Source organism: Hyla sarda, chromosome 4 (genome assembly GCF_029499605.1).
Source record: "Hyla sarda isolate aHylSar1 chromosome 4, aHylSar1.hap1, whole genome shotgun sequence".
Classification (NCBI taxonomy): domain Eukaryota; kingdom Metazoa; phylum Chordata; class Amphibia; order Anura; family Hylidae; genus Hyla; species Hyla sarda.
In genome coordinates this window covers 10,743,070-10,759,423 of record NC_079192.1, presented here as the reverse complement: position 1 = coordinate 10,759,423, position 16,354 = coordinate 10,743,070, and the positions used below count along the sequence as shown (strand labels likewise).

At 46.7% G+C, this 16,354-nt stretch overlaps 1 protein-coding gene and 1 pseudogene across 16 annotated transcripts in view; both read left to right on the top strand.

The window, feature by feature from the left end:
- Window positions 1–16,354, top strand: part of LOC130367541 (uncharacterized) — a 459,996-nt gene that overhangs the window by 225,840 nt on the left and 217,802 nt on the right. The gene's annotated exons all lie outside the window — the stretch shown is intronic.
- On the top strand, window positions 3,566–7,050 carry LOC130366636 (leukotriene A-4 hydrolase-like; annotated as a pseudogene).

The following is a 16,354-nucleotide window of genomic DNA, read 5'->3' as shown; positions in this document are numbered from 1 at the left end:
ACAGAGCCCAGAGACCATTCCTCCTTACAACGTTGACGGCTCTCTCAGGCTTTGCAATAGGCCCTATCCTCTTAAGTGGGGACTTCAATTTACCGTTGTTCCCGCAGATAGACACATCCTCAGACTCTTCGACTGTCTCACATAGTAAATTGAGGGCATTGCGAAAGAGATTCCATTCCATGCAGCTGTGCGATGTGTGGAGAGCTTTCCTCCCTCAAGACAAGGACTTTACATTCTACTCCTCTCCGAGGCAATCCTACAGCCGCATAGATTATATCTTCTGCCCTCACTTCCTCCTCCCCTCTGTTACCCTCACCTCCATTGGTGCACGGGTCCTCTCTGACCATTCACCGGTCTATTGTTCGCTGACACTCCCCTCCCTTGCGAGACCCCTCCTGGAGACTAAATGAGTCCCTGCATAAAGATACAGTGTGCTTTAAGGATCTTTCGGACACCATTGCGAACTTCCTCCATGATCATACCTCAGATGAATCCTCCCCCATGATAAAATGGGAGGCTTTAAAATGTGTCCTCAGGGGTCTGCTGATTAAACACGGGTCTCGTTTGAAGAGGGAGGTGTCAGCGAAACTCCACAAGTTGTACCAGACTCTACAAATCTTAGAAACACAACATAAACAATCGCAACAAGATACCATTATGAGAGAACTTGTCCAAACGCGTAGTGAACTCTTAACTCTTATATCCTCCCAACACAAATACTATACACAGATCACTGGTCGACTTTTTTATGAGTGGGGAAATTAATCGGGGAAACTACTTGCTGCCGCCCTCAAAGACAAAAAATCCTCCCTGTACATTCCTAAAATACAATCTTGCTCCGGTACCCCCTGCCACTTAACACCCGATATCTTGGAGACTTTCCGTTGGTATTACATGTCCCTGTATAATCTCCCACCCATGTCAACCCCCTCCAAATTGGAGTCCACATCCCCTTCTCTGCCCCAATGCATGGAATGCACTGCCCTCCCTAGACTTACCCCTTCGATAATACAAGATCTAGAGACCCCGTTCACTCCTATGGAATTGGACGCCGTTATCTCGTCATTGCCTCTGGGGAAGTGTCCTGGCCCTGACGGCTATACAGCTAAGTTCTATAAATTATTACGCCAAACCCTTACTCCTGTTTTATTAGAGGCGTTCAATTCCATATCTGTGACTTCGCCCCCCCCCCCCCCTCCTTCCTGAAGGCCTACATCACGGTCACTCCCAAGGAAGGCAAAGATCCAATGTTATGTTCCAGCTATCGTCCAATCTCCCTCTTGAACTCCGACACCAAATTATTCGCCAAACTGATAGCCAACAGACTAGCGGCACACATGCCAGCCCTGATCCACCCAGACCAAGTTGGCTTCATTAGAGGCAGAGAGGCGAGGGATAATACGCTTTGCACATTCTCCACGGTGCATTACGCCAAGAAACATGCCTCCCCGCTCTTCCTCCTTTCCCTTGATGCCGAAAAAGCCTTAGACCGGGTGGATTGGGGCTTCATGGCTGCCGCTCTCACTCAAATAGGTATCGGTGACGCAATGCTTTCTCGCATATTAGCCCTCTACACCCACCCTCAGGCCCAGATCAGAGTGAATGGTTGTCTCTCACAGCCCTTCACCATATGCAGTGGCACAAGACAGGGTTGCCCCCTATCTCCTCTCCTATATGTGATCTGTATGGAGCATCTCCTGGTGGACATTCGTCAGAACCCTTCTATTAGGGGGCTCACCGTTGGATCGTGCCATTTCAAATGCTCGGCCTTTGCAGATGACCTTTTGCTATACCTATCCTCCCCTATCACCTCTTTACCATCCCTCTTATCCATGATTCGTCTCTTCTCACGATTCAGCAACTACAAACTGAATCATGACAAGTGCGAAGCCCTAAATCTGACCCTGCCCACACCCCTGCTGAAACACCTTCAGGATGTGTACCCCTTTAGGTGGTGCACCACTTCACTCAAGTACCTAGGAATTCAGGTTCCGCACAATTTATCAGACACACATAAACTCAACTTCCCTCCTTTATTATCCACATTGAGGAAAGACCTGACAAAATGGGAGAGGAAAGATTTCTCCTGGCTGGGCAGGGTGAACATCATGAAGATGAATGCCCTACCCAGACTTCTTTACCTCCGGTTTCCCTACTCACTTACCTCGCACCTTCTTCAGAGAATTGTCACTACTTCAATCGGAATTCGTCTGGGCCGGGAAAAAAAGCAAATTGGCCATACATTCTCTCATCCGAAAGAAATCTGAAGGGGGTCTAGCCCTACCAGATTACCTATCTTACTACTTGGCAACTATATTGAGCAGAGTACTGGATTGCTGTCACAAACAATGGGTGATCCTTGATGGGCAGACGATTGACAGCAACTTGATGGCATTTCTGTGATACCCACGCAATGCCCCTGTACATGCTGCAACACTCCCTCCGGGACTCTGCTCGATACATCGTACACTTAAGGTGTATCTGTCCAAAATGGCACTTTTCCCACCTGATGGACTCCTTACTCCACTTTTTAACAACCCCACCTTTCCGCTGACCCTTTGGAACTACCACTTCCGAACTTTCCACAAAGGTCACGGTATTACCTTCGCCAACCTATTGACACCATCTTCACTTAAGTCTATTGACGAACTCCTTGTTGATACAACTCCATCCCCGACTCAAATCTTCCAATATGCCCAACTGAAACATTACTACCAGACCATGAAGGAAAAACTATGTCTCCATTGCCCCATGTCCAAATTCGAACGCCTATGCCTCTCTACCCACCCTATACCACACTCCACCAGTCTTCTGTATAGCCTCCTCTTCGTTGAATCGTCTACGTCTTCCCTTCAGATCAGGATGGGAGAAGGATTTGGGGACTCCCATCGAAGATGAGGACTGGCTCAAAGCCGTAAAAAACTGTCATAAATCGTCCCTATCTTGCAAAGCACAAGAAACAAATTATAAAATACTGACCAGATGGTATAGAGTCCCCACACTACTGGTGACATTTTATCCTGGTGTCTCAGACGTCTGTTGGCGCTGTGCCTCGGATAAAGGTAGCGTGCTACATATTTGGCTATTCTGTCCCCCCCTACTCGACTTCTGGAACAAAGTGCTAGATACGATTGAGCGTATTACTCCAATACACCCAGACCCCATACCGGAAATAGTCCTTCTTACAATACTCCCCTCATCGATACCTACCCATACCTCCAGATTAATTGCCTTTCTACTTATAGCAGCACGGATTATAATCCCGCGTTTGTGGAAATTCACTTAACCCCCAACAGTGACATCTTGGCTCAGTGAAATATCCCATATCCACAGAATGGAGGAACTCACGGCCGCAGTACACGACACTCATGAGCTCTTCCACGCGACTTAGTACCCATGGACCTACTTCCAAACCTCCCCATCCTTTCCTTCCCTCCACCTTGTGGAATAGGACCACAGCATCCTATGCACTACAGCTCTCTCCCCTTGTCATTCATGCTTCGCTGCCACCCTCATCTCAATACATATCCCACCTCCTTTGCTATATCACTGCCAGGGGGTTTAAATGCCGTGGAGGTTGGACGTCACCCACGTTTGCGAGGTAATCAAGCACCGCTTAAATTGGATCCGCTCCCCATCTTCTCTCTTCTTCTCCTACCTTCCACTCTCCTTGACCCCCTCTGCTCGTCTTCCTCCCTAACCTCCTTCCCTGCCTCTCCCCTTGCCTCCTCACACCACCTCCCACTGCTTTCTGTCTCATGCTTCTTTTTCTTTCTTTTTTTTTCTTTTTTCTTCTCTTCATCTGATCAATATATTCTTGTTGTTTTGCCAGTTCTATATTGTTGTGCTTTTGCATTACTTCAGTTGCTAACTCTTTAATGGTGGACTGTCCTGAATATATGCAATGCCCCGGAGATTTAGGACTTTACTTTACTTAACTCCTCCAGACAGCAGAGATCTGATAGAATTACCTCCCACCGCCTTGTTGTGTTTCCGGACCCCGCAACTGTACTTCTTATATTCTAGATATACTGGATGATGTTACTTGGTACTGTTTTGTTTTGTTTATCTTTACTTTTTTCTTATATGTAAGAAAACTTCTAATAAATCTTGAATAAAAAATAAACAATATATTGCATTATCCACTTAAGACATGGAAATATATCCATCATTTACCATCGTGACAATAATATTATTAACTGACACAAATATAAATTTTTTCATGATGTCATAAAGTGCATACTTTCATTTACATATCGAATAGGCTCATTTCTTAGTTTTTATGGGACACCCTTTACATGTCATATAACATTTTGAGGTCCTTATATCGGTTTATATTCATTTACATAAGTTATATGCCCCGTCATAGAAAAAAGAGAAGAGGTTGTGAAAGTGCAAATAAAAATAAAACTCAGAAAATTGTGAATTGTGATAAACACCCGTGATAATAGAAGTGAAAGGTTTACCCAATACCCATATAGTGAGGAAACAATTTCATTTTTTTATATTTTTTTATTTTTTTTAATACTGGTATCTTCTCGAATCTTAATTGCATCCCAATATTTTTACATTATCAACAGCATTTCTTCTGGTACTATAGCAAGACTGGATCCTATTGAGGTATATACGGGAACAGCTACTACAATCTAAAACACATATAAAGACAAAAGAAATAACAAGTAAAAAATCAGGATGGATATATATCACAAAAATGGGACAAAACTCAATTGCTCATTGAGGCCCTCTGGGGGCCATCGTACCTAGAGTGACAATCCAACGGCACTTTTTTCTTGCCAAAATTTGCTTTGCATTGCCCCCTCTGATGCCGCTTTGTATTTTTTCTATCCCCTTAATCCGCAATGACTTTGGATCACAACCGTGGACCTGTTTGAAATGGCGGGGTAAAGTTTTTAATGTAATCATCTCATCAACGTTTTTAGCTGCCACAATATCCCTCACATGTTCCCTAGTACGGATCTTAAGTTCTCTCGATGTGAGACCAATGTATACTTTTTTGCACCCACATGTGGCATAATATACCACATGGGTGCTGGAACACGTGATATATTGTCTAATATCAAAACTTTGACAGCCATCTGTGGACTCAAACGTAGTGGCCCTCTCCTACAAGAAATGTGCAGCGGAGCAGCACTGTGCAATGTTTCCTGAGACAGCGATGTGAAATGTGCCTTGAGATCCCCCCGAGTCAGTGGTGAAGAAATGTGCCCAGAGCTGAGACTGAAATGAAAGCAGCCTGTCAGCAGCGAGCAGCACTGTAAAATATAGAGCGGAGATTGTTGTGAAAGCAGTGCCCGAGATTCCTGTGCCCAGAGCGGAGATTGTAGTCAAGGCAGATCTATAGTGGGGATCTCAGTACAGATCTCTGCTGAGTAGCTGCCTTTGCTGTGGACATATTTCCTGGACCCCGCGGCCTCCACTTTGGGCACATTTCCCTGCTGAGTAACAGCTATTTAGGTCAGTTGTCCCCAGCTGCGCAAAGAAATTTATCCCTCCTCAGCGCGATGTATCCCCGCTGGGGGTTCTTGCCAGGTGTCCCCCGCTGTGCAGCCAGCGCTTCTGTTCCCCGGGAGTGGAGATCGGGGAACAGAAACGAAGAAATGTGCCCCAAGCAGAGCGCTGTCTGTAAGCCTGTCCCCTGCAGCGCTGAATCTGTCAGTTGTCCCCCCGCAGCGCAGCCCTTCTGTTCCCCGATCCCAGAGAGTGAAGATTAGGGAACAGAAGCGGAGAAATGTGTTCCACAGAAGCGCAAGCCAGCAACTTGTGTGTCCTAGCAAGGTGCTCTCACAGCGGGGAGACAGTGTGCTTCCTCCCGCTGTGAGAGCGTACCAAGGTGTAAAAAAAAACTGTCTCTCCAACACAGCCCGGTGGGTTAGTGACACTGCCAGTAACTAAGTCTTAAGTGACTCAGTAGTTTTCCCAGCTGTGCAGTCACATTCGGCTGCAAGACACAGTTTTCTTTACTACACCGGGATTACTGCTAAGCGATTACAACAGTAATCCCAGCCGATCACCGAGCGGCTAGCATCAGTGATCGGAAATATGCAGGGCAAACAGGTTCGCCCTGTGTCCTTAACTACCAGGATGCAAGGGTGTACCCATACACCCTGCATCCTTAATGGATTAAGCCTGAACAGACTGCAGGAAGGTATCCTCCTTATCTCTTTATCCAGTGCTAGGCCATACATTGCAGGACTATCATTCCTTGTCAAAATACTCAATCGGTGAAATGTACCTATTACTGTCAGGTGTCCATTTAAGGAGTTGGTGAATGAGATTTTATTGACCCACACAACTGCAGTAGTAAGATCTATTGTTTTATGCGAAAAGTGCCCATACCAAGTTATTTAATAGCTCTAGTGGTTAGCACTTTGGAGGGAAGAAGATTGGTCCTAGGACCACATTATGGACTGAGATAGAACTACTGAAAGCTTCCGTCTATGAATTTGCTGAGACAAAAAAAAAGCTGAAATATGTGGAGTCTCTGGTGAGTCCTTATGTCTGGGAGAAATATGACCTGCTCATTTTACCTCCATCATTCCCATACGGTGTAATCGAGAACCCTTGTCTTACCTTTGTATCCCCTACTGTGCTGGCTGGTGACCACTCTCTAGTGAGTGTCATTGCACATGAAATTTCACACAGCTGGACAGGAAACTTGGTTACAAACAGAAACTGGGAAAACTTCTGGTTAAACGAAGGTCACACATTATATTTAGAGAGAAATGATGGACTCCTTTATGGAGAGCAGTTCTGAAAATTTAAGGCTTGGGGAATGGAAAAAACGTTAGAATTCAGTTGACATGTTCAATGCCACTAATCTTCTTACAAATCTGGTCCCCAATCTACATGAAGTTGATGTGGATGCAGCATTGTTATCTGTACCATATGAGAAAGGATTCACCTTTTGTTCCACTTGGAGCAGCTTCTTGGAGGGCCAGATGTGTTTCTTAGGTTTTTGAAAACCTACATCCAGGTTTTTGCCTATAAAAGAGTGTTATCACCGAGGAGTGGAAAACCTTCAAAAAGTGATCAAAAGTAACTATAAAAAAAAATGGTACTAATAAAAACCACAGATCATGGCGCAAATAATGAGCCCTCAAACAGCCTTGTATACAGAAAAATAAAAGTTATAGGTGTCAGAAGAAAACAATTTTAAGGATATTAATTTTCAAAAAAAGTTATAACCTTTTAAAAGTAGTAAAAATAAAAAAATAAACAAAGTTACAAAGTATAATTGGTTGTGCAAAAAAAAAACAAGCCCTCGTATGGGTCTGTAGGGAAAAATTTAAAGCGTTATGACTATTAAAAGGCAAGGAGGGAAAAATGAAAGTGCAAAAATAAAAAATCACTGCGTTCTTAACCCCTTAAGGACAGACCCATTTTTTACCTTTAACCCCTTAATGCCACAGGGTATTTTCCGTTTTTGCATTTTTATTTTTATTCTGTAGGTCCATACAATTAAAATGATACCCTACTTATATAGGTTTGATTTTGTCATACTTCTGGAAAAAATCTAAACTACATGCAGGAAAATGTATACGTTGAACAATGTAATCTTCTCACCCCTATAACTTTTTTATTTTTCTGCATATGGGGATGTATGAGGGCTCATTTTTTGCGCCGTGATCGTACGTTTTTATCAGTATCATTTTTGTTTTATTGGACTTTTTGATCGTTTTCTATTCACTTTTTTATGGTATAAAAAGTGACCAAAAATACGCTATTTTGGACTTTGGTATTTTTTTTTACGTGTGTACGTCATTGACCGTGCGGTTTAATTAACGATAAATTTTTATAGTTCGGACATTTATGCACGCGGCGATACCACATGTTTATTTTTATTTACACTTTTTTTTTATTGGGAAAAGGGGGGTGATTCTGACTTTTATTATGGAAGGGGTTAAATGATCTTTATTAACACTTTATTCTCACTTTTTTTTTTTTGCAGTGTTATAGCTCCCATAGGGGGCTATAACATTGCACACACTGATCTTCTACACTGATTACTGCCTGGCAATAGCCGGGCATTGATCAGTGTAATCGCCGCTCGACTGCTCCTGCCTAGATCTCAGGCACGGAGCAGTCATTCGGTGATCGGACAGTGAGGAGGCAGTTAGGGACCCTACAGCTGTCATCGCGGCGGTCCTGAACAGCTCCACTGATTTAACCGCCAAAGTATACTTTCACTTTAGACGCGGCGATCAACTTTGATCGCCGCGTCTGAAGGGTTAATACCAGGCATCACTGCGAACGGTATGTCTAGTATTAGCCGCGGGTCCCGGCCGTTGATAGCCGCCGGGACCGATGCAATATGACGCGGGGTCAGGGCATGACCCCGCGTTCAATTGCGGGAGCCCGCTCATGAAGTATGCATACGTCATTTAGTGGGAAGGGGTTAACGACCACGCTCTTTTTTTTTTATTTATTTATTTTTTTGACATATCTCTTTAGATGGTAATAATTTTAGAACACTTTTTCTTAGCGGAGTGATTCTGAGTTTGTTGACATATTGTACTTTATATAAGTGGTGCATTTTTGTAGCCACGTGAAGCATTTTTTCTGAAAAACTCCAAAATATTGTGAAAAATTGTAAACATTTCTGGGTTTTTTTTCAGTTTTTTTTCTGAGCAAAATTCTTTTTTTCCCTTTTTTGTGTTATCTTTGACAGCCATAACTTTTTAAAATTCTCATCCGACGCCATTGAGTGAGGCCTGATTTTTTTTGCAGGACATGCTATACTTTTTATTGGTATCATTTTTGCGGTACATGCTACGTTTGTGATCTTTTATTCCGCTATTTGCACCAAAATTGGCAAATTTTGGGCTTTTGTGTTTATTGTTTATGGTGTTCACCGTGCGGGATTATTTACATTATAGCTTTATAGCCCACGCCATTACGGACGTGGCAATACCTAATATATGTATGATTTGTGTATTTAAAAAAAAAAATAAAAATTTATGACAATACTGGGCTTTTATTGATAAAGGGGCATTGTTTTTTTACGCTTCATACTTTTATTGAAGAACTTAAAAATTTTTTTTTCCACTTTTTACAGTTTATACTATGCTACAATACATTTGTACTGCAGCACAGTATGACTTGATCGGCTGCCCATGCTGCCTATGGCTGGATCTCACAGGCTTCCGTAGCAGGCAGACAGGAGGTCATCATGTGACCTCCTACTGCCATAGGAACAAAAGGCGACCCGCGATTGTAGCGCGGCACCGACATTGGTGAATCGGGAGCGCCCTCCCCCTGTCAACACCATAGATCAGGATTGATCACTAAATCTAAGGGGTTAATGCTGCCCGAACCCCAGCAGCTGCAGCGGGTCCACAGCTGTGATTGACAGCCAGGTCCCGCTGGTGACCTACTAAGCTGCCCTTGCATCATGTTAATGTGTCGGGTGCTTTGACGTATGCATACATCCCACAGTGTGAAGGGGTTAAAGGGGTACTCAGGTGAAAACAAGTTTTTTTTTTTTTTTTTTTTTTTAAATCAAATGGTGCCTGAAAGTTAAACAGATTTGTATATCACTTCTATTTACAAATCTTAATCCTTCTAGTACTTATCAGCTGATGTATACTACAGAGGAAGTTGTATTTCTTTCTAGAGTTCTTTTCAGTTTGACCACAGTGCTGTCCACAGTAGAAGCAAATCCCCATAGCAAACCTCTCCTGCACTGGACAGTTACTGATACGGACAAGGGTGTCAGCAGAGAGCACTGTGGTCAGACTGAAAAGAACTATACAACTTCCTGTGGAGCATACCGCAGCTGATATGTACTAGAAGGATTAAGATTTTGAAATAGAAGCAATTTACAAATCTGTTTAACTTTCTGGCACTAGTTGATTTAAAAAAAAATGGTTTTCCAACGGAGTACCCCTTTTAAGGGGTTAGAAACACAGTTAGAAGGGGGTGTGGCGAGGCGCCGTGGATGATGGCCACTCTCTGCTAGAGCTCCGGCACCACGAGGCCCTCTACCACCCTTTTTAAGCTATTGACCGCCGCCTGCGCTATGGGGAAACCCTCCCGCAAGTCCCTAAGGAGACCCCCTGCTTCCTCAGACCTGTTGCCGACGTCGGGCGGCATTAAGAGGTACCTGCATTCTCCTCCTGCACCCGGACCCGCTGGCCTGCCCGCCATCTTGGGTCCTGCTGCTGGCCTCCGCTCCCGTGTTGGGCCCCCATGAAGATCTCCGGGACGCCCTCACTGCCGCCTCCTCCTGTGTCCTCCGTAGTCCCTCCATCCCCGGTGCTCTGGTGACTTCCGGGCCGCCGCTGGGTCCGGAAGTAAAGCAGAAGCCGCAGACGGTGTCCCAGGAGGGCCTGGCGTGGGCCCTAGAAGGCCGCACAGCATCGCACTCTCTGCCAGGTATGGGTCGGAGTCCCGCAGCCGCCACAGCCCTCCACTACCACTACTGCGGTCCTCCCTTGAGCTTCCTCTGGCCCTCCCTTCATACCTCTAGCTCCTTTCTGCCTCCCTCATAGAGGACCTGTGGCCACTCTGCACTGCTCCTGGGCCGCCGCTGTACAGGGGACTCTCTCCTTACCCCCCTCCGCACAGGGACTGCCGGCATCCCCTGTGGCCCTGGACTCCCTCATCTCCCCTCAGAGCCTGCTGTCTGCCCCACAAGCCTGGTCCTCTTCACTCTCCGCCCCTTCCTCCCCTGTCCCTGGACTATCCTGGGCCTCTCCACCTGTCTGTGCGCTCCCTGTTCCTGGACCCAAACCTCCCAGGAGTGTCCTCCTCTGGCCCTGTACCCTTAAAGGCACCTTCGATGTCAGTGCCTGGCTCCAGGTCCCCCCGGCGGGTGGGGGGTCACCCGCCTGGGGCACCTCTCCCAGCGGTGCCCTGGAATGCTCTGGGCTCCCACCGCCCTTCGACTTCAGCCAGCTTTTATCCCAAATTCCTTCCAAAGAGGACTTTCGCTCCTTAATTGCTGAGGTTAAGGATGCCTGCCATACTGAAATTGCCTCCATCCGCCAAGTCTTGCAGCATGTTTCTGACAGGGTTGAGAACTTGGAAGAGGCCCACGATTCTACCAGGGCATACATCGCCCAACTCCATTCTACAGTAACCTCACAATCAGAGTTCCTCACCGATATGCACAACCATGTTGAGGATTTGGATAACGGGGGTGCCAGAATAATATCCGGGTGCAGGGCCTTCCTGAAGCTACCCAGGATGAAGACCTGCATGCCACCCTGGAAGCTATCTTCAACCTTCTCTTGGATGAACCCCCATCTCATAGGATTAAATTGGATAGGGCTCATAGGGCCCTTCGCTCCAAGCCTTCCAACGGCCCCCCCAGAGACATCATCTGTTGTTTGCATGACTTACAGCTTAAGGAGGCTATCATGGCCAAAGCCCGATCCCGGCGGAACTTTGATTTTGACGGTGCTCCTCTTCAGCTCTACCAGGACCTCTCCCTGATTATCCTCACAAAGAGACATCTGCATCAACCTCTTCTGGCAGTTCTTCGGGATCATCACATTCCCTACCGCTGGTGCTTCCCCTTTGCCCTGCACGCCCATAAAGACGGATGCTCTGCTGTTTTGCATTCCCACTCTGACATCCCAGCCTTCTGCTCCGCTCTGGACACAAGTCCAGGACTGGTGCCTCTCTCCACCATCCCCGTCTCCTCCTCCAGTGTGGCAACCGGTCCATAATCGGCGGTCTGGAGGGTCCAAGAAGCTGAACCCCATAGGGTGCCATGGTCCCCCTCCCGCTCCACCTTGTGAAGGGGTCTGGGTATTGTGCGATACCCCTTCTAATACCTGTGGACTCTACTCTCGACTTCCCCTTGTTAATGTTACTGTTTTGCATTTATTGACTTGCTATTCTTACTGTATCCTGTGTTCTTTATGGCGGTCATTTTTTTCCTGCTACTTTTGGCATGACCTCGTGAGGTGAGCCTTCCTGAGCTGGTTTCGTCTTTTCCCGACGATGTTCTCTCAAATCCCCATTGAGGCCTTCTCAAACGTATTGATACTGTGGAGGTGTTCTTGCACCTCACTTTTGTTCCTGTTGAGTGCCTCCTCATTGACCCTGTGGTCGATGGTTATTTCATTGATTTTGTTGTTTTTTCGTTTTTGTTCTTGTGTCTTGGTCTCTTGTCCTGTCTCTTCTGGTGTTTCTTGGCTCTCCCTTTCCTTGTGTGCCCTCCCTTCCCTTCCCATTCTTCTCCCCTCCCCATTTCTTCCCTCTTTTCCTCCAGGCCTTCGGAGGAGACTATGTTTCCCCTTGATTTTCCCGTCCCTCGTTGGGACCTCTGGCTGCGGAGACCCTTCTCTGGTACCTGGGTGAATGCATTTTCTATTTCAGCTTTCTTCTCCCTCTTTATCCCCGGCCATGGCTAAGTGTGTTTCCTTGAACGTTAAGTGCCTCAACTCCCCGCCCCCTAAGTGGCGCCTCTTGCAGCGGGAGTTGGTATCGCAGAAGGCTGATATAGTTTTTCTTCAGGAAACACACTTTGACCACTCTGGCTCCTTCCAGTTTCTACACCATCTCTACCCGCTTGCCATTTCGGCCTCTTCTGGTAGGAAGACAGCTGGGGTGGCAATCCTGATTTCCCGGACCTGCCCTGTCCAGGTTTCCTCCTCCTATGCTGACCCTCAGGGCCGATGCGTGATAGTGGAGGGTTCCCTCGGTGGTAAACCTTTGCTTCTATGCAATGTCTACGCGCCCAATGCGTCTGATTCACGTTTTGCGCTGGGTCCTCGCTCGGTTAAGTAAATCCCCCCCCCCCCCCCCCGTCGGCTCAACTTCTTGGCGGAGATTTTAATCTTATTTTTTCTCCCTCTATGGACTGCCACTTGGTCCTCTGTATTCCCGCCCCTCGGTCCTCGGTAGTCCTGCCCCTCCTGCCCAATTGCGGCTTGCTTCTTTGTTCCGTCGCCTGATTCGATCATCTTCCCTATATGATCTCTGGAGGATTAACTACCCCACTGACAAGTCATTCACTTTCTACTCCCACCCACATAAATTGCATACCCGTATAGACTACTTTTTTGGCAATCTACCTATTGTCCGCATGCTCTCTTCTGCCTCTCTTGACTCTATTTCCTGGTCCTACCACTGCCCGGTCCTTCTGTCTTTCTCTCCTTTCTCCTTCTCCCCCCGACGCTGCCATTGGCGTCTTAATAATTTTCTACTTAAATCTTTGCCCTCCCAGGATTCGATCCAGGCCTCCATAGTATTTTGCCCTCAACCTGGGATCAGTCTTCTCTCAGGCTGTTCTCTGGGAAGCGCATAAGTCAGTAATTAGAGGGCACTGTATGAGCGTGCCCAATTGGGGCGAGCTCTCACAGCGTAAGGTGGAACGGCAGCTTTTTATGCTAAACAGAGATTTTATGCGAAGGGTAATAAGGCCCACTCGATGTTGGCTAGACGTTTGTGAGACCGTGCCGCGCCCTAGATGCCTTTAGCCCTGAAGGACCCCTCTGGCACTCTCCATTACCATCCTGATGCTATCTCTCGCCTCTTTTGCGACTACTACTCTATGCTTTACTCCCTTCCTTCCCAACTGCCTTGTGACCCTAGGGAACGTGAGACTCTCCTCAATTCCTCTCTTTCGGAGTGTCGCCTGCCCACGCTCACGGAGCCTGACCGGGTTGCCTTGAATGCCTGGATCACGCTTGAGGAGGTTACTGAAGTCCGTGCCATCCGGTTGCTCCCCTGGCCCAGACGGCTTTTCCTACTTATATTATAAGACTTTCTCCGCTACTCTTCTTCCCCACCTAGTCTCTCTGTTCAACTCCTTTCTGGGGGGCGAGGGGATCCCGCAGTCCTTTTTGCACTCATTGCTTACCCTTATTCCCAAACTGGGTAAGGATCCTCACGATTGCGCCAGTTATAGGCCCATTGCCCTGCTCAATACTGACCTGAAGCTGTTTTCTAAAATTCTGGAGGGTTGTTTATTTTGATTGACCTGATTAATCGAAGGTCTGAGTAGGCTGTGGTCCTTAGTCTGGACGCCGAGAAGGCCTTTGATAGGCTGGGCTGGCCCTTCAAAAGTTTGGGATCACCGGCAATTTCCTCACTGCACTGCAGGGCCTCTACTTTTCCCCTACGGCTTCTCTCAAACTCCCTCTTATCTCTTCTTCTCCTTTTCCCCTCTTCAATGGAACCAGGCAGGGATGCCCGCTGTCCCCCTTGATTTTTGCCCTATGTATTGAACCCTTAGCCGCCATGATTCGGGGGAACGCGGACATTTCTGGTATTGCCCTCCATGACAGAGACTATAAAATCTGCCTCTTTGCGGACAATGTCCTTCTCACCCTCTCAAGACCTCTGACTTCCCTCCCTAATCTCTATAAGGTTCTCCATTCCTTTGGTCCTTTTTCTGGCTACAAAATTAATCTCTCTAAAACTGAGGTGCTACCTCTGAATCTCCCGTCCTCTCTCTCGGCCCAACTGCGGGTTGCCTATTCTTTCCGTTGGTCTCCTGCTGCTATTTACTTACCTTGGGGTTCGCCTCACCTCTAGCTACTCCACTCTATACTATGCTAATTACACTCCTCTGTTTCAACACCTCCGTTCTCTCCTGGAAAAGTGGCGGTCCCAATACATTTCCTTTTTCGGGCGCATAGCGGCAGTAAAAGTGACCATACTCCCTAAATTGCTCTACTTTTTTGAAACGCTGCCGGTGCGTGTTCCGTTATCTGCGTTGCGATCGTTCCAATCAGCTATCTTTCGTTTTATTTGGAATGGCAATAGGCATCGCCTCCCGATGACGGTCATGTTGGCGAGTAGACACACAGGGGGTCTGTCAGTACTTGATGTAACTAAATATTACTAGGCTGCCCACGTGCGCCATTTGGCTTCCTGGTCCACCTATCATGCTTATAGCCGTTAGATGGAGCTTGAGAAACTATGGCTAGCTCCGGTCCACCCCAATACTTTCCTCTGGAGTACCTCCCCTCCTACGTTCCCCGTTGGCCCCCACCTAGGCCCTGTCTCCTTCTCCAAATACGTCTGGGGATATTGTTCCAGGAAATTCTGATTGTTCTCTCGTGTCTCCCCTTTAAGCTCTTTTCTCTACTATCCAGCTTTCCCCCCCGGGCCTCTCCTCCTTTATGGTTAGGGAATGGGGAGGTAGGGGGCTCTTCTGCTGGGCTGACTTAGTCCAACCTCTTTCCCGAGCATTGCTGCCTTTTGAGGATTTGGTTTCCCGATATGGTCTTCCCTCCTCCGAACGGCTCCATTACCTCCAACTCAGGCACTTCATGTTGTCCGATCTAGGCTCTTATGAGGTTTCCTTGCCTGCGCCCTTTGAGTGGTTATGCCATTCGGGACCGCAGATGAAAGAGCTTCTCTGATATCTACTCTATTCTTAATGCCCCCCCCTGATGGGTCTCCCCCGTCACAACGGTACATGAGCCGTTGGGATGAGGACTTGAATGCCACTATTGCCCTACCCCAATGGCAGATAATTTGGCAGAGGGCCTCTAAGGCCTCTATTTGCACGACATACAAGGAAACGCAATATAAGTTGCTAATGGGCTGGTATAACATCCCTGCACTGCTTAACAAACTGAACCCTGCCATCCCCCCTCAGTGCTGGTGTTGTGGGGTGGGTCTGGGTACGGTCTTTCATATATTCTGGTCCTGCCCTATCATTGTTCCGTTATTCCTCTCCACCAAACTCTTACCCAAGAGACCATTTAAACTGTTTATGCATATGGTTCTGGCGGCTAAAACCCTGATTGCAAAATGCTGGAAACTTTCCCTTCCACCATCGGAGACTGATCTGGTAAAGAGGATCAGGGAACTCTGCTCTCTTGAATACCTTACTGCCTCTCTTAATAACTCTTTCCCTCTATTTCTTTCTGTCTAAGAACATTGGGACAGGTTTCTGGATAGGGAGCCTCCTTAGTCACCTCTGATGCTATCTTCCCTTTTCTTCTACATCCCCCCCCCCATCTCTCCCTTCTCTTTCGTCCTTTTTGTGTCGTCCTGTTGTTGTTTTTTGTTAGTTTTTGTTTGTCTTGTCTGGTTGTGATTGGTTCTTTACCGCTCTGTTTGAGCCCGGTATTGAGCCTCTTGGAATTTTTCTAATAGAATTCCTAGTTTTTACATTGCCTTCCGGTTGAGACTTTTATGATGAGCTCTATCTTGCCTTTCTCCTGTTTTTTTGTTGTTGTTTTTGTATTGACTTGCACTTTATGCTACAATGTATCTCACCATGTTCTGACTTTATATTGTAAAACCTTAATAAAAATTACAGTTGAAAAAAAAAGATATACAGCTAAAAGCTTGCAGTATCACATATAATGGATATACTGTTCTACAGTATCACACATAGTATGCTTAGCTACACAGGTGAGAG